This window comes from Fundulus heteroclitus, unplaced genomic scaffold, assembly GCF_011125445.2.
Source record: "Fundulus heteroclitus isolate FHET01 unplaced genomic scaffold, MU-UCD_Fhet_4.1 scaffold_39, whole genome shotgun sequence".
NCBI classification, from domain to species: Eukaryota; Metazoa; Chordata; class Actinopteri; order Cyprinodontiformes; family Fundulidae; genus Fundulus; species Fundulus heteroclitus.
Window position 1 is genome coordinate 242,431 of NW_023396803.1, and position 20,594 is coordinate 263,024.

Consider the following 20,594-nt stretch of genomic DNA (forward strand, 5'->3'; position numbering starts at 1 on the left):
TCCGGCCCTGTGCCTAAATGCATTATCATTATAAAAAAAAAAAAATTTATTTATTTTTTTTCCCCACCCAGTGTCCTGTCTGGCAATGTGGCAATAAGATGCCACAAAGAGCTCATCAGATTTTGACTTTCACAAGTGGACAAGATAAAAGGAAGAGAATGATAAAACAATTATTGAAAAAAACATGTACTTTGTTTAATTGAAAATATGCCGTTCCTATATTGTCCGCGAGGGGCGCTGTGTTTTAATTAGCAGATTAAGCTTCAGGTGTGGAAAAATTCAAATAATTTCTTAATTTTTATCTGTTTGATGTATTTTGTCATGCAGGACAGTGTTTTTAAGTTCCAAAAAATGTGAATAAATGTTTTTCAACATTGTATAAATCACTGTGATCAGTTCTTATGCATAACGCACAAGTAAATGTTTAACCGAGTAAAAGTATTGTTGAAATTGCACATACTTTTCTTAAAAACGCTGAGGTTATTCATAATATATTGTGTAAAATGAAATTAACTTAATATAAAAATCAACAAGTCCACATTTATTAGTTCTATTTAATCTTGCAATGAGTTTACTCGTGTGGCCCTCTTGAGATCAGATTAACCTGAATGCGGCCCCTAAACCAAAATGAGTTTGACATCCCTGCTTTAGAGAGATCCAAGAACTCTCCTATTGTATGAAGGCAGATTTGTGTCTTTATTATTCAATCAAAAAAAAAAAGGTTGCTCCAATCAAAAAATATATTTTCAATTAAAAAGAATTCACTTCAATTAAAAAAAAACTTTTCAATCAAAGAAAAAAAGTATTTGAATCCAAAAATATATTTGAGACTCAAAAAAATACATTTGAACACTGATTTTCTTTGATTGAAAATGTTTTCTTTGATAGAAGTCCGTTTTTGTTTGAAGCAATGTTTTTAATTGAAGTAGCATTGTTTTTTGATTGGACCATATAATGGGTAGGACATTTGTGTCTTTATCATTCAATCAAAAAATAAGTTGCTTCAAACAAACAAACAAGGGAATCGATAAAAAAAAGTCACTTCAATGAAAAGATAAACGTTTTCAATCATAGAAAATAATTTTGAATGCAAATAAAATATTTGAGACTCCAAAAATTGCATTTGAACACTTTTTTTTAATTGAAAATGTTTTCTTTGATTGAAGTAATCTTTTTTTGCGTTTCGGGTATACATGGGTAGGACATTTGTGTCTTCAATCAATCAAAAAAAATATTTTCAATTAAAAAAAATAAATTAAATGCAAAAAAAAAATTACCCGTCAATAAAAAAGTATTGAAGAGAATGTGTTTTTTCGTTGTTGTTTTTTTTTTTTGAAGAAAAAAAAATTTGAAGTTCAAAATTTTTTGATTAAATAACTTTTTTTTGAAGAGAAAAAGTTTTGAAGTTCAGATTTTTTCGTTTGAATCACTTTTTTTTTTTTGAAGATCAAAAAGTTTTGAAGTTCAAATTTTTTCGATTGAATCATTTTGGAACAAACGTACTGTGGTGGGCGGGTGCTTCTCTATTGGTCAGACATGTTTGATTGACAAGTGTCTACACCGACGACGTCTTTCTGACAAAGAAGTCATGTTCGCCACTCCCCAGGCCAGACAGCTTTTTACCAGCAAGCCAGGGAGCAGCGGTGAAGTTCTCGGTAAGTAGATAAAACAGGTTGAAAATAATTGGTGTCATGTTATTAGCCTATTCTGTTGATATTTACAATAAATTGTACGCTTACTAACTTTGTTCACGTTGAGGAATGTTTGTAATGGTGTGAGGTTAGATATCTAAATATTTTCAGACAGGCAAGCAAAGTGGGCGAACCTATGGCCCCCACACAGCAGCTTGCTATGTGCTAGCTAGAGCTACTGTGTTGAGTAAAGTGGCCACAGCGCTGCCTGTTTTGTAGATGCTTTTATCTTGAGAGCGGGATAGGTTGCTTAAGCTGCTGTTAGTCGAGGTGCATGCGTCCCTCTCCCCCCTCCCCCCATACATTTACCCTGGGTCCCTTGTCGGCCAAGTGCCATGTACTGTGCAGGGTATGGCAGGCCGTTTTAACATTTATTAGCTTGACTGAATATGAATTTCAGACATCTCAAATACGGAATGAGATTTTTGCACTTAAAATAATAACAGTTCATCTACATCATCTTATTTCAAGTGCAGAATAGCTAATAACCTTCTTTTAGGGGTAAGAATACTCATTCCATTGGCAAATAGTCTTATTTAGCTGCTCAAATCAAGGAAGAATACACTGATTTCAAGAAAGTTTTACTCACTTTTAGTTCCCTTTTTGCAGTGCTAAAGTCTTGACTTAATGTGTATTTCAGATATCTCCAACAGAATTCTTGCTATCTAAAGTGGAAACTTTAGATATCTTAAATATAATTATTTATAGTAGAAATTACATCACTTTTCCCATTTATGTGTAGTGGGATTTTACTTTCGGATATCTAAAATAACTTTCTTCCTATCTAAAATAAACTTTCTGGATGTCTGAAAACTAATCCTGGATCTCCATAATCCATTTTTTACCGGTCATAGTTTTTATTTCAGATATCAAAAATCAATGATCAAAAGTTTTGAAACCAATAAGACATCCAACTTTGTAAATTCCGCTTTCTGTCCGTCAATTTGCGTTGGTAGTAATTGACAGAATTGCAAGAAAAGGGCATGAAACTGAGCGAGCCCTTAGCCAGGGAATGTGTAGCGACAGAGAGCTATGTTCAATAGAAAGTTGTGTAAGAAACCTTCACAGAATTGAACATTTATTGTCTACAGAAACCTACAATGAACAGTAAAGCAGTTTGAGCGCTAGCAATAGCTCATTTCCATCGAACCGAGGATCGTCGTTTCTTCATAAGGCGGGTTAGTTCAAGTCCTCACAAACAAAATTTATTTTCTTTTTTTTATTAATTGATTTCTATTTTATTTTTTTGCTGTTAAAGATTGGGTTGTCTTCTGTATAAAATGTAATACTTAACATTTGTTTTCCTAGGGCGGAGTGGCAGACCATCTATTGTTACCAGAGAGCACATAGACGTACTTATGAAGCAAGGACATACAATAAAAAAAAGGCAAAAATGATCGGATGTTCCTCGTCGTTTTTGAACAACAAATCAAAGCTGGTGGACCTACGCATAAGAGGAAAACTGTCTGCCTTAGATGACAATCAGCTGCAAGAGCGTGTGAGCACATTGCAGGACCAGTATCCAAACTCTGGGAATGAGGTTTGTCTTTTCTACAGAAAATTGATATTTAAGTTGGATCCGCTTGTGAGAGTATTTTTTTAATCATTAATGCTTTCATGTTTGTATTTTTCAGATGATAAGGGTGCTGCTTCGTGCTCAAGGTGTGATTGTCACACGGGCCAGGGTACGCTAAATGTTGGGATGGACAAACCTGACATCTGCTGCAAGAGTTTCGGTCTTTTGAGTTGGAGGATTTTTCACCCTCCTCATCCCCGGCGGTGTAGGAAGGTTTTTGTGGAGCCAAGCAGGCCAGACTCTGATCAATTTGACCTGCTGGCTCAAGGCCCTGACTCAGTGAAGCCACAGCCTGGCGCTGCAGAGTCAAATGGTGGACAGAATTGGTCCTGTATATATTATCATGTATCAGAATCAACATATATTTCCTGCTTTATAACCCAGGCGGGATCACTGGCAGCTTTGTGCATAATGATTCATTTGTAATGTGGACACAGCCCCAGATCACCCTCTCTGTATCGTCTCAAACAGCAGGCAGATACCGCAGATCGCCCATGTCCAATGTCCAACCTAGAATCAACATCACAGTCTCACAGCAGCCCCTTGCCGGCCGCCTCAAGACACTAACTGCAGAACAATTGATTGCTTTCACATACACTCCCCAACAACACATAAAAAGTTGGTAAATTTGTTTTTTGAAGATAAAAAAGGTCGCTAGAGAGTTTGAAAAGTGCAATAGTGCTCTCTATGGAGGCACAAGAAGATGCTCTATTTTTTTGTTTTGTTTTTTAAGACTGAGCTGGCTTTTATAGTCCTGAGCAGCCAGGGGACCAATGTCACACACTCAGATTTACGTTGCACGTGCAGAAACTAATGTTAATTTGAAATTCAATGCAAGAAGTTTGACCCTAGGAAGGCGCCATACTGAGTTTTGGACACAAAAGCCGGATTTCAACAAATATGCATTATAATTTTTCAAAAATAATGACCAGGATATGTAGAAAGTACTATAAAACAACCATGTTAAGAGTTTATTGGCAACAAACAGCTGATTTGGGGAAGAGTTACACTTTAACAGAATTTAGCAACCTAGACACCAGGCTTTTCCATATTTGTTAAGCCTCCTATCTGGGATACCCTCCAGGTTGATATCAGTAGCTCTTTAAGTTCTATTGTTGAGTTATTGTGCTCTGAATTGCTTTTTACAGAAAATTATCAAATGAAACAATATAGTGACCTTGAGTGTTTTTCCAGCAATGAATATATAACTTTGTCTTTTTGAAGATTGATAATGTTGATTTTTAGCACTAGGTGATAACGTGTTTCAAATATTTGCTGATATACTAATTCAATTATTCATAATTTCAGCAAAAAATGTTGAAACCGTTGATTTATTTCTAATACGGGTTTTCTGATCATTATCGTATATTGTCTCCAGGTAGGGGGTTGTATCCTTATTTTAAGTACTAATTTTATTTTGTGTTGTTTCAACTTTCTAGATGGGGCTTTGTGATACATGGTGCCATCGATGGACACTCGTGTCGGATTACCTCAGCTGCAGCATAAACAATAGGGCAACAACAGTACTCTGTCAGTTTTTGAAAGCAACATCTTACTATGGACTACCATCAAGAGTCAGATCAGACCATGGGGATGAAAACATGCTGCTTGCTTTATGCATGCATCTAGTTCAAGGGCTGGAACACAGAGGCTTCATAACAGGACAATCAGTTCATAATCAGCGCATAGAACACCTTTGGCAGGATGTATTTTTGCATGTGCTGCAGCATTTCTACCATACATTCTACTGTCTGGAGGACGCAGAGAATCTTAACCCAGATAATGATATCCACAGACTTTCTTTACATATTGTATATCCACCTGAGATTCAAAGGAGGCTGGAACAGTTCAGACAGGCTTGTACCACCATGGTTTGCCCACAGAAAGTAATCATACAGCAGCTCGTCTGTAATTCTCATTCAGAATACATTTGACAATTATTGACATTTAATCATTCTTTTGCACATTGCCATTATCACTTTATTTTAGTTAGATCTGTAAATATTTATATATATATATATATATATATATATATATATATATATATAGTTACATATGTATATATTTATATTTCTTTTGTGGGGAATGTTGTATTTATATAATTATGTTGTTTTTATATCTGCAGCGTGTAACGAAAATAATTTCCCACTGAGATTATTAAAGTATTTCTGATTCTGAAATAACTGTTGGGTGCGGTCCGATGAAACCTTGCAGTCAGGCCGCTGTGAGGAACTTGTAAACTTTAGTTCAGGAAAAGGAAGAAGCATGAATACCGTCACTGTATCCCTAACCTAACCTTCGGATGTTTGCGTTTCTACCACATTTTAATTGTGCTCTGAGCGAAAGATTCCGTTTAGCAAATTTAGATGCCCAACTAAGTCAAGACGACAGATGCTCACAACATCTCTTCTATAAGAACTCCAAAGGACTGTACACATTATGCACAAACACATCAGATAGACTAGGTAATATAAAACAGCTTCTTTATTGACTCTAATGGGAAATTCTATATAGTTTACATATCTTATGTTTCAACCTCTCCCTTACATCTGGAGCTGCTGTCTTACAGGAGTTGTCTGGACCAACATGATCTCACATACAGAACCTTCTGAAAGTATTAAGCCCCCTTGAACTTTTCAACCTTTGGCCAAATTTCAGGCTTCAAACATAAAGATATAAAACTGCATGTTTTCGTGAAGAATCAACAAGTGGGACACAATCATTAAGTGGGACGAAATTTATTCATTCTCTTTCTTTTAAAAAACACATTTTTGTTTTGGCCCTCTTCTTGTGTTAAACTTCTCCCTCCTTTTTGGCAAAAATATCTGTTTATTTATTTTTTCTTTGTCATTAGTGGCCATGATAAGTTCAGTTTAATATTTTTTTTTATGTATCAAACTTTAATTTTGAGTATTTTCTTTATTGCCATAAAGACAAACCTAGAAGAGAACATATGATGGTCTTGGATAACAATTTGTCAACTTCCTGAAAGTTGTTAAAATCTAAAACCATTTCAGAAGTTTAATGACAGAACCTGAATCATCTGGCACAGTCTTCTGATATTTTCTCCTCAGAACGAGCTAAAAGCTTTTAGTAAAAACCATATGAACAGTATTTTTTAAACACTGGTGCACTTTTCAGACTTGTAAAACCACGTTTTACCTTAAAATTAAGTAAAACATTAACAACAGCTGGACAAACATGCAAACCCATCATCACCTTACAGCGTAACCTTTCATAGTCACATTCGTGATCATTTAAGAAACTCCAAAGGTCGGAGCTTGCAAAATTCCCTCCATCATGTATATTCTAACAGCCTTGTAGGAGGAGTGCAGCGACAGATACAACAGGACAACAACACTAGTATTGGCTTCAGGGTAAATTGTCTTGGTGTCATGCAGAAACTGCATTTCAGGCTGGCAGGAAAAGCCAAGTGGAGGGATGGCAGAGGCTCCAGAGGTGAACATCAAGAGAGAGGGTGGACCATCCTCCTCTTCTATAAGACAGAACAATAGAAGAATACGACTGTTAGACATGGAAAAAATACCCCTGATGTATTGTACAAAGTAATTTTAAATTTATGGAAATTGACTAAAATGCAAAAACAGACCTTCAATGTCAATCAGCCAGTCACTCCAAAAGCAGACCAACTGGTTCTCCAGAACGCGCTGATTGCTCCCCTGAGCAGAATAGGCCACTGTGAAAAGTGTGGCTCATGTCCCTGGCAGTGAGGGCTTTCTCCTCACACACGGACATGTCAGAAACAACCGCTGGGTTTTTCTGCAGCTCTTTCAGTAGCCCCAGAATCTTGAAGCCCTCTGCAAACCTAAGAGGCAAGGCAAGTTTATTTCTAAAGCACATCTAATGTACAAGAAAATTTCTACAAAAACCTTAAAGCAAGGTACAGAGGACATTAAAAAAGTACATATAAAAAAACAAACATGATTAACAAACAATTTATTAAAGGAACAATAAGCATTATTTTGACACAAGGTTGTGCTTTAGCACTGTCTGTAGACCAAAACAATCATGGGTGCTTTCAAAGGCTGCCTGCACCGCGGCGTGGTGACCACTCTGCATTTCTCAGCGTATTATTAGCATGGTGGGCCGCCAGGCTAATATTAACTATAGACCTGAGAACAGGTAGGTCTTTAATCTGGATTTACATAAAAATGTTTTAGCTGAGTTTGGGAGTTTGTTCCAGACATGTGGAGCATAGAAGCTAAATGCAGCTTCTTTAGGTCTGCTTCTGACTATGGGAACTGGTCCAGATTGCATCCAGATGACCTGAGAGGTCTTATGGATTTATGTTGGATCAGAAGGCCACTGATGGATCCTGGTCCTAAAACATTCAGAGCGTTATAGACCAGCAGCATAACTCAAAAGTCTGTCTTCTGACAGTGAGGGAGCCAATGGAAAGACCTCAGAACCAGACTGATGTGGTCCTAGGGTTTGTTTTTAGCTAGGGCTGAATGAGCTGGAACACCTCTCATTTTAGTGTGGTAGGTTTCATGGTTAAATTGGACCAGCCTCGTGGCCAATCTTCATTAATTGCACATTGAACCAATAAGAGCAGAGTGTAAAGGTCCAATTAGCAGGGTAAGAGCACAGTTTTGCTCAAAATATTGCACTGCACACAACATTATGGGTGACATACCAGAGTTCAAAAGAGGACAAATTGGATGCACATGGTCCTCCAGAATGGAAGACCATGTGCATCCAATGGTTCAAACTAGTGATGGGTCCGGCAACACCGATGCGTCGGCGCATGTGTCGAGCTCATAGAGCAAAACCCGTGTCGATGCGCGTATCAACACGGGGAAGTCACGTGACCGATACAGGAACTGTTTCGAACTGACTGACGGGCCAAACCGTTTCTGTTCCCTCTAAGCTGCACGCGTGTGCATTTGCGCACAGCAAAGCTATGCTGCGCAGTAAATAAAATCCAAGTTGAACTGTAAACAAAATAACGGTTAATAATGGTTAATTTTGAACCATTTTGCATCTCTGGTGTGATGGTGTACCACAGTCTCGCTCTGTGAGCGCCAGGTGCTGATCGGAGCGCACCACTGATGGATGGGTTGGGCAGACGCCTTTATGGTTGGGCGGGTTGCGCTGTGCGTCTTTGTTCTGAGCGTCGTTTCAGAAAAAACAGCTGATCTACACTGAGTAGAAAGCTGCTACTCTGAGTAGTTCGATCAATCATTGAACGTGAGCATGAGCATTGAAAGGACATGGCAGCAAAACATTTTTAATAAATAAATAAATATAAAAGCCAGTCCACAAGCATCCTCATTATTTACAGCACAGTCATTATTTATTGACTGTATCTAAAAAAAAAAAAAAATCAAATATATGTTTAATTCAAATGAAAATATAAAATAATGCAATGCAACATACAATGATTTAAATTGTATTGTGTATACTTGGTCATCAAATCAGTGTCAGTTAACACTGTCAACCAGGTAGCCTGTAGGGATTTTTAAGGTCCAGCAGGTGTCAGTATTCAGTGACACAGTATCAATACAGTTTGGCAATGTGTTGAAACGCTTCATGAGGCCTCATCGACCCATCATTAGTTCAAACATTGTATCCTGAAGGAGGTGCCGTGTATCAGGATGAAAATGCAGCAATACACACAGCAAGACTGGTGAAAGATTGGTTTGACGAACATGAAAGTGAAGTCGAACATCTCCCATGGCCTACACAGTCACCAGATCTAAATATTATTGAGGCACCTTGGGGTGTTTTGGAGGAGCGAGTCAGGAAACACTTTCCTCCTCCAGCATCACGTCGTGACCTGGCCACTATCCTGTAAGAAGAATGGCTTAAAATCCCTCTGACCACTGTGCAGGACTTGTATATGTCATTCCCAAGACAAATTGATGCTGTATTGGCCACAATAGGAGGCCCTAAACCATACTAATAAATGATTGTGGTCTAAAACCAGGTGTTTCAGTTTGATTGTCCAACCCCTGTATATTTAAATGGTAGATCTGTAAACATGCTGTTACAATAATTAGGCTGACCGCAGATGAATGAAGGACTAGTTTCTCCAGGTCCTGCAAAGTAATCACACATTTCATCTGATATTCTTAAGGCTGATTTTGTAATTGCCTTAACTTGTTTCTTAAAATTTAGGTCTGAATCTGTCGCTAAATCCAGATTTCTGGCCTGGTTGGTGGTTTTTAGAAGTATAGATTAATATCCCTGTCCATCAATTTTACTGATAAAAGCACCATAACACAACTATGCTAACAGAAACATGGAGGAACCCATTTTTTCCCCTCAGATCTTATGACAACATCAACACCTTTGTTAAGATAAGAGGGTGTGAATATTTTACTGGTCGTGGGCATCTCTCATACGTCCGTTGACAATAAACTTGACAGCGGAGCGAACTAGGGAGTCCTTTTTTCTCCAGTTTGGGACATGCCTAAGGCAACCCTTGATGCTAAGGCTGTCTGCAGCTTCTTCAATGGCAAAATTAGCCTCATTGGTGGTTTCACCTTCTTTTGTCTGAATAAAGATGAATACATATGAGTCCACCCCGCCTCTCGCCCAGTGACCGCTGGAGATAGGCACCAGCAACCCCTGCGACCCCATGAGGGATTAAGCAGGTCAGAAAATGGATGGACGGACACATGAGTCCCACCAATAAACTCATACTAAGTGCATGTCTTTGGACAATGGAAGGAAACCGGTGTGCCTAAAGGGGGCCACATATACACAGGGAGAACATGCAAACTTCACACAGAGGCTGTTGAGCCTCATCTGTGGTAGACCCACCTTATCCAGGACTAAGCATTTTAAAAAGTATTGAAGGTGACAAATGACAGTTTATACTCATACCTTGATTAGCTGCTCCCGGAGTTTGTGATCATGCAGAACTTCTGATCTGAAAGGGGCCTTTGGAAGCCCGCAAATTGCTGAAACAGCCCTTCTGAGAAAAAATGGTGGGCAACTCCTCCACGGACAACACAGACTGTAATAATTTTTGCTACAAAGTAGTACAACTTTGCTTCCAATGCTGCAGAAGAAACATAAAAGGATGGTTAGTTAAATGACTACCCAAGACTAAATTCCTCTGCTTAAAATAGACTGAATTCACTAGAATGAGGAAGGCATGATTAAAAACGAACCCTGACATACAAAATACCCTAGCACTAATATGTGACGTTTATTTGATGGCTGGCTGGAGAAATACTCATGTCCACTCCACTGATCAGCTAAGACAAAATGGCTTTTAGGGTAACTCTGAGAGATGGGAAGAGGAGAAAGATTAACTGTAATGTAACAATTCTATAATCTCATTTTAAAAGTTTTGGTTTTTCGTGACCAGAAGTTCAATTCAATTTATTTAAATGTTATTTATATAGTGCCAATTCACAACACAACCTTGTATAGGCATATTGAAATTTTAGATATCTGAAATTCCAATTTAATTCGTCATATAATCAGTAGTGGATATATGTAATGTCATTTCTACTAGTAGAAATATATTTTTGATGTCAAGAATTATATATCTGGATATCTAGAATGTTTTATTTTTTATATCTGAAATGATGATGACTAGTATTGACTGGATTATGGAGATCTGAAATTAGATTTCATCCTAGTCGGAATTCAGTTTTAGACATCCGGAATGTTTATTTTAGATTGGAAGAATGTTATTGTAGATGTCTGTAAATAAAAGCCCTATACACATGAATGGGGAAAGTGACGTAATTTGTACTACTTTGAATTATATTCAAGATATCTGAAATATTCATTTTAGATAGGACAAATGTTATTGTAGATGTCTGAAATGTAAATTTTGACTAGGAAGGAATGTATTTGAGATGTCTGGTATACATATTCAGTCAAGCTAATAAATGTTAAAACGGCCTGCCATACCAGCGCAGTACATGGCACTTGGCCGACACGGGACCCAGCGATAACTGTATGGGGGGGAGAGACGCATGCACCTCGACTAACAGCAGCTTAAGCAGCCTATATCCCGCTCTCAAGATAAAAGCATCTACTAAACAGGCAGCGCTGTGGCCACTTTACTCAACACAGTAGCTCTAGCTAGCACATAGCAAGCTGCTGTGTGGGGGCCATAGGTTCGCCCACTTTGCTTGCCTGTCTGAAAATATTTAGACATCTAACCTCACACCATTACAAACATTCCTCAACGTGAACTAAGTTAGTAAGCGTACAGTTTATTGTAAATATCAACAGAATAGGCTAACAACATGACAACAATTATTTTCAACCTGTTTCATCTACTTACCGACAACTTCACCGCTGTTCCCTCTTGCTGGTAAAAAGCTTTCTGGCGAGTGCCGAACAAGACTTCTTTGTCAGAAAGACGTCGTTGGTGTAGACACTTGTCAATCAAACATGTCTGACCAATAGAGAAGCACCACCGCGGTACGTTTGTGTCAAAATGATTCAATCGAAAAAATTTGAACTTCAAAACTTTTTGAGCTTCAAAAAAAAAAGTGATTCAAACGAAAAAATCTGAACTTCAAAACTTTTTTCACTTTAAAAAAAAAAGATTCAATCAAAAAAAATTGAACTTTAAAACTTTTTTCTCTTCAAAAAAAAGTTATGTAATCAAAAAATTTTGAACTTCAAATTTTTTTTTCAAAAAAAAAAAAAACAACGAAAAAACACATTCTCTTCAATACTTTTTTATTGACGGGTAATTTTTTTTGCATTTAATTTATTTTTTTTAATTGAAAATATTTTTTTTGATTGAAACAACTTTTTTGGAATTGAATGATTAAGACACAAATGTCCTACCCATGTATACCCCAAACGCATAAAAGATTACTTCAATCAAAGAAAACATTTTCAATTAAAAAAAAAGTGTTCAAATGCAATTTTTGGAGTCTCAAATATTTTATTTGCATTCAAAAACTATTTTCTATGATTGAAAACGTTTATCTTTTGATTGAAGTGACTTTTTTTATTGATTCCCTTGTTTGTTTGTTTGAAGCAACTTATTTTTTGATTGAATGATAAAGACACAAATGTCCTACCCATTATATGGTCCAATCAAAAAACAATGCTACTTCAATTAAAAACATTGCTTCAAACAAAAAAAAAAAAAAACGGACTTCTATCAAAGAAAACATTTTCAATCAAAGAAAATCAGTGTTCAAATGTATTTTTTTGAGTCTCAAATATATTTTTGGATTCAAATACTTTTTTCTTTGATTGAAAAGTTTTTTTTTAATTGAAGTGAATTTTTTTTATTTGAAAATATATTTTTTGATTGAAGCAACCTTTTTTTTGATTGAATAATAAAGACACAAATCTGCCTTCATACTATTGTATATTCATTATTGTTTAACGCAGTTAATATTCTGTCAGTAAGTTCTACAAGTGCCATATAGGTGGAATAATTCTTCCTAAAACCATATTGATACTGATAAATTATATTATGTGTATTTAAATGTTTTAATAATCTTTTATAAATCAATTTTTCTAGAACTTTTGAAAAACATGGTAAAACGGAAACAGGACGGTAATTTGTAAACATACTTGGGTCACCAGTTTTAAATACAGGGATGACTTTAGCTACTTTTAAATCTGTAGGGACAATACCAGTAGTCATTGACAGTGCACATATGTGTGTCAGAGGTTTGCTCAATGGAGTCTGTACATCTTTTATCAGAGAGGCTCTAATGCCATCATGCCCTGGAGCTGAGTTTTTTAACTGCATTATAACCTCACACACTTCATTACTGTTTGGAAGATCAAAGCTATCCATTGTTGGAAATGAATCTTTAATATAATCAACTGGATCAATCGTTGTGTTTTGGATCTTGTTGGCAAGTGTGATACCTATACTTGAAAAAAAAATTATTAAAATGACAAACAATTTTATATGGATCAGACAGAACAGAGTTGCCATTAACAAAAGTTGAAGTAAACTTTGATGCAGCCTTTTTTCTTTGTAATAACTGGTTAATCGTTTTCCAAGTGTTTTTTATATTATTTAAACATTTTCTAAACTGATTGCTGTAATATTTTTTCTTAGATGCTCTCAACAAATGAGCAAATTTATTTTTATATAATTTATATGTAGCCAGGTTTAGTGGAGTTGGGCATGTAAGATATTTTTTATATAATTTATTTTTAATTCTAGAAGATTTTTTCAAGCCACTTGTAAACCAAGGGTTATTTTTCCTCACAACTCCATACATTAATGGGAAACATTTATCAAAACAAGAATTAAACAGTTTTATGAACACTTTATAGGCATAATTTGGTTCATTTTCATTATAAACTTCATCAAAAGAAATTTCTTGTATAATTTTTTTGAAATTTGATTTTATTTGATTTACTAAAATTTCTAAAGTATTGAGTTTCAACTTGTCTTGTCTTCACATTTTCATTATATTTTGCAAAATGAAAAACTGGTAAATGATCAGTTATGTCTGTAAATAATAGCCCAGACATCGTATCATATGACAAAGTATTAAACAGTATATTGTCGATCAGAGTTGCAGATTGACTAGTTATCCTGGTTGGTTTGTCTATAGCTGGAAAAAAATAATTAGCATGCAGCATATTTAGAAATTCATTTGTCGGACCATGAATTTCACTTTTCAAAATATTAATATTAAAATCTCCCATAATATAACATATTTTGTCTTCTTGATTTATTTTTCCAAGAACTTTGTTCATTCCATCATTAAATTTAATAATATCAACATCAGGTGGCTTATAAATTTGACAAATCACAATATTTTTGTTTTTTGAAGTCTCAAGCTCGACAAACATTGATTCTATATTAAATTCTTCATTATTGAGAATTAGATCATCTCATTGAATAAATTTAAAATTTTGTTTCACAAAAATTGACAGCCCTCCCCCTGTCCGGCTCTGCCTGATAGTATGGACAGAGTTGTATCCTGGCAGTTCATATAAACCAGATTCTTTGGAATTTTCTGTAAGCCATGTTTCACTGAGGCCAACAACCGAAAATGAATGATTTAATGTAGATAAGAATGTGACTAAGTGATCATAATTTTAAGGAAGACTACATATATTCAAAATGAGAAGAGAAAATACACTATCCTTAGATGAAGACTCCAACAAAAGATTACATTTTTCTTCATTATAGTATTTGCAGGAACGATTATTTAGAGTACCACAAAATAAGTTAATATCAGGATCAAAATCATCATTATAAGAATTGTCAAAATCGTTCAAATCAAAGGGGTGAAATATTAATATATTTTCATCCAAATTTCTATCCATAGTATTTTCGTTATGACTTGAAAGCAAGTTCTCATCATCAAGCATGTAAAAAGGAAACTCAGCAGAGCAATCTCTACAAAACCAAGAGAGCCAGAGATTAGAATAATGTCCAGTTATATGAGTACATTTTAAATGAAATCCTTTTGCAAATAGAACATGGTACTTGACATTTCATTGCCTTTTGGCATTTAGAACAACTATCTTTGCTGTCCATGTCAAACATAATCAAGTAAAGTCATTCACTTCATGATCATTTACATTATTGTTCTTTTGCTTTGTTTGTGGGACGGTGTGTTATGAGCTTATCAAATCTCAGATAAGCAATGTCCCCCTCGCTTTCTGGCTTCTTTCATGGCAGGAATAAGTTCTCTGTGCTTTTGTCTCACAGTCTCAGAGTAATCCTCATTGATGTAGATGTTCGATCCTTTGAGGTATCTTGCCTTCTCCAAAACAGTATTTCTGTCTTTGAAACGAAGAAACCTGGCCACAATTGGCCTTGGTTTTTCATCTTTAGCAGGTGGCTTTCCAGAGCGATGGACACGCTCAAGCTCAATGTGTTTTTGATCAAGTTTGAGTTTTTCACTCAGGATCTTTCTTATTTTATCCTCTGAAGCACTCCATTTTTCATGTCCAGACTCAGGGATTCCATCAAAAACCAGGTTTTTACGCCGAGACTGATTTTCCAAATAGTCAATTTTCACATTCACAGTGTTCATCTTTGAATTGAGCATGTTGACATCATTGTTCAGGTCTTTACAGTTTTTTTTTTTTTTTTACAGATCCATTTTGATGTTTCAGTCATTATGCAATGTTAAGTGAGGCCTAATTTAAGTTATAAAATTACCCAAAGGTTTTCTGCATCCCAGTTTCATCGTTTTGCTGTTTACTTTGTTTATTTTTCTCCTTTATGTTGTTTTGATCTAGTAGGAATTGTATTCAAGTAGTGATATTATTAAACAGAATCATCCTTCCTGTCCCTCTAAAGAAGCCCTTTGCAGCCTTTATGCATTTTTGACTTGCGTAATTCCGCACTAGAGCACACTGTGCCAAAGATTTGTCTATGGTCAGCGCAGGAGATTTGTCTGGTCAGCACGGAGACTGAGATGAGAAACCTGTCACTGTGAAAGGTGATGACAATGGTTATAACTGTAACAGGCTAGAAGTGCATGGAGCTGAAAAGTAGGAAAATATCACCAATATCAGCGTAAATACAGTAAGATTGTTATTCACGCTGGCGGTAATGACACCCAGTCACACCGGTCGGAGGTCACTAAAGTTGGTGTTGCTTCGGTGTGTGAGTTTGCTAAAACAATGTCGGACTCTGTAATTTTCTCTGGTGCCCTGCCTGATCTGACCAAAGATGACATGTTAAGCCGCATGTCATCATTCAACCGCTGGATGTCTAGGTGGTGTCCTGAAAACGACGTGGGCTACATTGATAACTGCCGAACTTTCTGGGGAAAACCTGGTCTGATCCGGAGAGATGGCATCCATCCCACTTTGGATGGTGCAGCTCTTCTTTCTAGGAATTTGGCTGGATTTATTGGTTCTCCTAAGTGCTGACAACCCAGGGTCCAGACCAGGAAGCAGAGCCGTAGTTTAACGCACCTCTCTGCAGCTTCTGTACTGTTACCCACCCATTACCCTATCGAGACGGTGTCTTTCCCACGGCCAAAACTTGACAGATCAAAAACTGATCTAAAACAAAAATCATAAAAATCTAATAAAAATCAATATGGCTCACCTTGAACCAAAAAATAAAACTGTTAAATGTGGTCTATTAACTATAAGGTCTCTCCCTCCAAAGACTTTGTCAGTTAATGAATTGATTTCTGATAATCAGATTGATTTATTTGTCTCATAGAACGCTGGCTACAAGAGGACTACGTTAGTATAAATGAGTCAACTCCCTCCAATTATTTAAACTTCCATATTTCCAGATCTGTGGGAAGAGGAGGAGTGGAAACCATCTTTCAGTCTGATTTATTAATTAGTCCCAGGCCAATTAATAACTACAGTTCTTTTGAACATTTAACCCTCAGTTTCCCTCATCCAAATTGCAAAGCAATAAAACCTCTTCTGTTTGTTGTTTTGTGTCGTCCACCAGGCCCTTGCACTCAGTTTTTGGATCAGTTGTCAGACTTCTTATATGATTTGGTGTTAAACACTAACAAGCAGGGTGCGATTTGCTGGGTGGAATGGGGGGGATTTCCCCCCCCCCCTCTGGTTGTGACGTCCCCCCCTCTGGTCATACGTGTTTTATCCCTGGGGGGATACATTCCTCCCCTTTCTGATCTGAATAAGTAATATTATCAGGGGTTTAATGTTCTCCGTCGCTGTGAGGGACTTTCGTCATTTGGAAAATGAGCGCAAAAAGTTCCGTGTAGACTTTTTATTCAAGATTTTAAACAGAAGCTGCGCTTAACTAATGAAATCTGGCAGAGCTAGGACATTAGCCAATCAGAAGGAGAGTAGGGCGGGTCTTTGCAAAGCGGAAATCTACCAGTCTGAGGTTTATCGGTGTTCAATCATTTTAACTTTTAAAAGAAAATCTCAAACTGACCACATTTGCATTAAGGAAAGTAGTGGTAGTCAAAGGTTTTCTTTGGATTTATGTAAACTAGCAGGTCAGAAAGTTAAGTGCATAAAACAGCTGACAACAACTTCCCTCGGTAAGTGTGTCTGTTGCTGTTATGTTTTATTTAACACTGAAAGAGTAGCGCTGTAGCTTGGCTAATTTAGCATGACGCGCTTTTTTTTTTTTAAGAAGAAGGAGGGTCGGAATGTGAAACGATGTCCCAGTTTGACTGGGTCTGATTTGGAAAAAGTAAAAATAAAATCATAAATATTGTTCCACCTGCGCTTTTCTGTAACAAAGAAGGTCGTGGAGGGGCTGTTGACCATCTCAAGCAGTCAATGAGTGAGAGGTGGGGACACAGAGTATATAGGATTGATTTATATTGAATGTTACAGTAGAGTTAATGTACAGGTGTGAAGAAGATGATGTAATGATGCAAGCTGCTGTCTTTTGAATTAGCTGCAGTTTATGGAGGGTTTTGAAATTGTAAAGTGGAAAGGTGAGTGGACTGTGGACCAGTTTGGCAAAAGTGCGAAGGAAGAACTTGCTTGATGCTGCAAATATGAAAGTTAACCAGGTGATGTTATGGATGTGGAAAGTGAAGGAGATTATGCAGAGGGCTGTCCTTGATGGTGCAAAGGCTCTGAAGCTGGAAGGTGGGAGAGATACAGGAATTGTCAATGGAACTACAAGATTTGGTTAAAGTGGACTTGTTACAATAAGCAAATGAGGTTACTAAAGTGGCATGACGTCCACGGCCCTGGAATATATGGGCTGACTAGAAAATGTTTTCAGTCAAATTGATTGTTTTTGCTTTAACCCCTGAATATGATGGATTTTATAAAATTGATATTAATACAGGTCTTGTGTCCTTCACATTTGTAAATTAATTTTGTTGTTTGTATTTAAAGAGTATTATTACATTTTCTGCTCAAAGCGGTTAAAGTAAATTAATACCCACTCCTGAGTCCCGACAGTAGATGGCGCAAGTTTAAAAACAAAAGTCTAACCTACTGGATCTAGCTAGCTACCTGAAAGAGCACCTGCTAGCTAACCATTATTAATAAAACTTTGATTCATTAATACAACTTTTGAAATTATCCCCCCCCCCCCTCTGTTTTTTTTGCAAATCGCACCCTGCTAACAAGGTTATTATAGTGGGGGATTTCAACATCCATGCTGACATAGAATGTGATAACCTTAGTGTAGCCTTTAAAACTATCCTAGATTCAATTGGTTTTGCTCAAAATGTGCATAAACCGACACACTCTTGGCTCCATACTTTAGACCTTGTGCTGACATATGGCATTGATTGTGAAGAATTAACAATATTTCCTCACAACCCTGTTCTATCTGATCATTTTTTAATAACATTTGAGTTTAATCTAACTTAGTTCTCCACCCCAAAAGAGAGTTCCATTATAGTAGATCTTTATCGGAGAATGCTGTTTAAAACTTTAAAGCGTCTGCCCCCCTTTTAATATCTTCAAAATTGCAGAAATGCCCTGGAGATAGCAGCCATGCTGTTTTTTGTCATTCACAAATAGATGTCTTCGTTAACGGTGTGACTTCCTCATTGCGTTCTGCATTAAATAATGTAGATCCCTTGAAAAAGAAGGTGATTATTCACAGGGAGCTGGCTCCCTGGTTTAATTCAGAGCTGCGTTCCTTGAAGCACAATGTTAGGAAATTGGAGAGAAAATGGCGCTCTACACACCAAGAGGAATCCTACCTAATCTGGAAAGACAGTCTGTTGTTGTATAAAAAGACCCTTTGCAGAGTTAGAGCAGCATATTTTTCATCATTAATTGAGGAGAACAAAAATAATCCTAGATTTCTCTTCCGTACAGTTGCCAAACTTACAGAGTCATAGCTCTGTTGATTCATCCATTCCCTTAGCTCTTCGCAGTAATGATTTTTATGGGATTCTTCATGAATAAAATTGACTCCATTAAAAATAAAATAATTGGCATCCTCCCAAAATTGATTACCTCATCCTCAGTAAGTGAGGTAGTGCTGGAGGAATCTTTAGAACCTGCACAGTGTTTGACCTGTTTAGAAGCAGTAGAGCTTTCTGAGCTATCTAAAATTTTAGCTTCATCTAAACCTTCTACCTGTATGTTAGACCCAATCCCAACCAAGTTGTTTAAGGAGATATTCCCTTTGATCAGTGGCTCTGTTTTAGACATGATTAATATATCCTTAGTAAATGGATATGTACCACAGGCTTTTAAAGTAGCTGTTATTAAACCTTTACTTAAGAAACCTTCTCTTGATCAAGATGATTTAGTAAATTACAGACCTACTATACATCTAATCTTCTTTTCTTATCTAAAATTCTTGAGAAAGTAATTGCTAATCAATTTTGTGAACATTAACAAAGTAATGACCTACTTGAGGAGTTTCAGTCAGGCTTCAGAGCTCATTTTAGCACTCTAAAACAGCTCTGGTGAAGGTCACTAATGACATTCTCATGGCCTCAGATAATGGACTTGTTGTCTGTACTTTCCTGTTAGATCTCAGTGCTGCATTTGATACAGTTGATCACCAATATTCTCCTACAAAATATTGAGCATACTGTAGGGATTAAGGGGAAAGGCATTAGGCTGGATTAAATCATATCTGTCGGACGATTCCAGTTTGTTCATTGTTAATAATAAATCTTCTTCAACTCTAAAGTCACTTGTCGAGTACACAGGGTTCAGTCTGGACCAATTCTCTTTACTATGTATATGCTTCGATTGACAGAAGTTGTAATCTTTGGACAGAGTCCTCAAAATAATAAAGTTCTTAACCAATCACTTAATCATGGATGGCATTAACTTGGCCTCTGGTAATAAAGTAAAAAATCTTGGTGTTATTTTTGACCAAGACATGTCATTTAAATCCCATGGTAAACAGGTTCCCAGAGTTTCATTTTTTTCACCTCCGGAATATCGCCAAAATAAGAAACATTCTGTCCAGAGGTGATGCTGAAAACTAGTCCGTGCATTTGTTACTTCAAGTCTGGACTATTGTAATTCTTTACTATCAGGAAGTCCACAAAATGCAGTTCAATGTCTTCAGCTGATCCAAAATGCTGCAGCAAGAGTTTCTGATGAAAATCAACAAGAGGGATCATATTTCTCCAATTTTGGCTTCCCTTCATGGCTTCCTGTTAAATCAAGAATAGAATTTAAAATTCTTCTTGTAACGTTTAAAGCCCTTAACAATCAAGCTCCATCATATATCAGAGCTCTGATTACCCCTGTATGTTCCTAACAGAGCACTTCGCTCTCAGACTGCAGGTCTGCTGGTGGTTCCTAAAGTCTCTAAAAGTAGAATGGGAGGCAGATCCTTTAGTATCAGCCTCCTCTGCTGTGGAAACCAACTCCCAGTTTGGTCCGTGAGGCAGACACCCTGTCTACTTTTAAGACTAATCTTAAAACTTTCCTTTTAGACAAGCATATAGTTAGAGTGGCTCATGTTACCCTGAGCTACCTCTGTAGTT

At 36.7% G+C, this 20,594-nt stretch overlaps 2 long non-coding RNA genes across 2 annotated transcripts; one reads left to right on the forward strand and one right to left on the reverse strand.

Moving 5' to 3' along the window:
- Nucleotides 1-1,415: 1,415 nt before the first annotated feature.
- On the forward strand, nucleotides 1,416-5,256 carry LOC118560127. Its single transcript, XR_004929099.1, has 3 exons — nucleotides 1,416-1,655; nucleotides 3,000-3,231; nucleotides 3,326-5,256. It is a non-coding gene; the product is annotated as an uncharacterized LOC118560127 (long non-coding RNA).
- A 733-nt stretch (nucleotides 5,257-5,989) lies between these two features.
- LOC118560125 lies at nucleotides 5,990-11,687 on the reverse strand. The gene is made up of 4 exons (XR_004929097.1): nucleotides 11,543-11,687; nucleotides 10,120-10,297; nucleotides 6,878-7,093; nucleotides 5,990-6,763 (listed from the first exon to the last, which is right to left on the reverse strand). It is a non-coding gene; the product is annotated as an uncharacterized LOC118560125 (long non-coding RNA).
- Nucleotides 11,688-20,594: the final 8,907 nt, after the last annotated feature.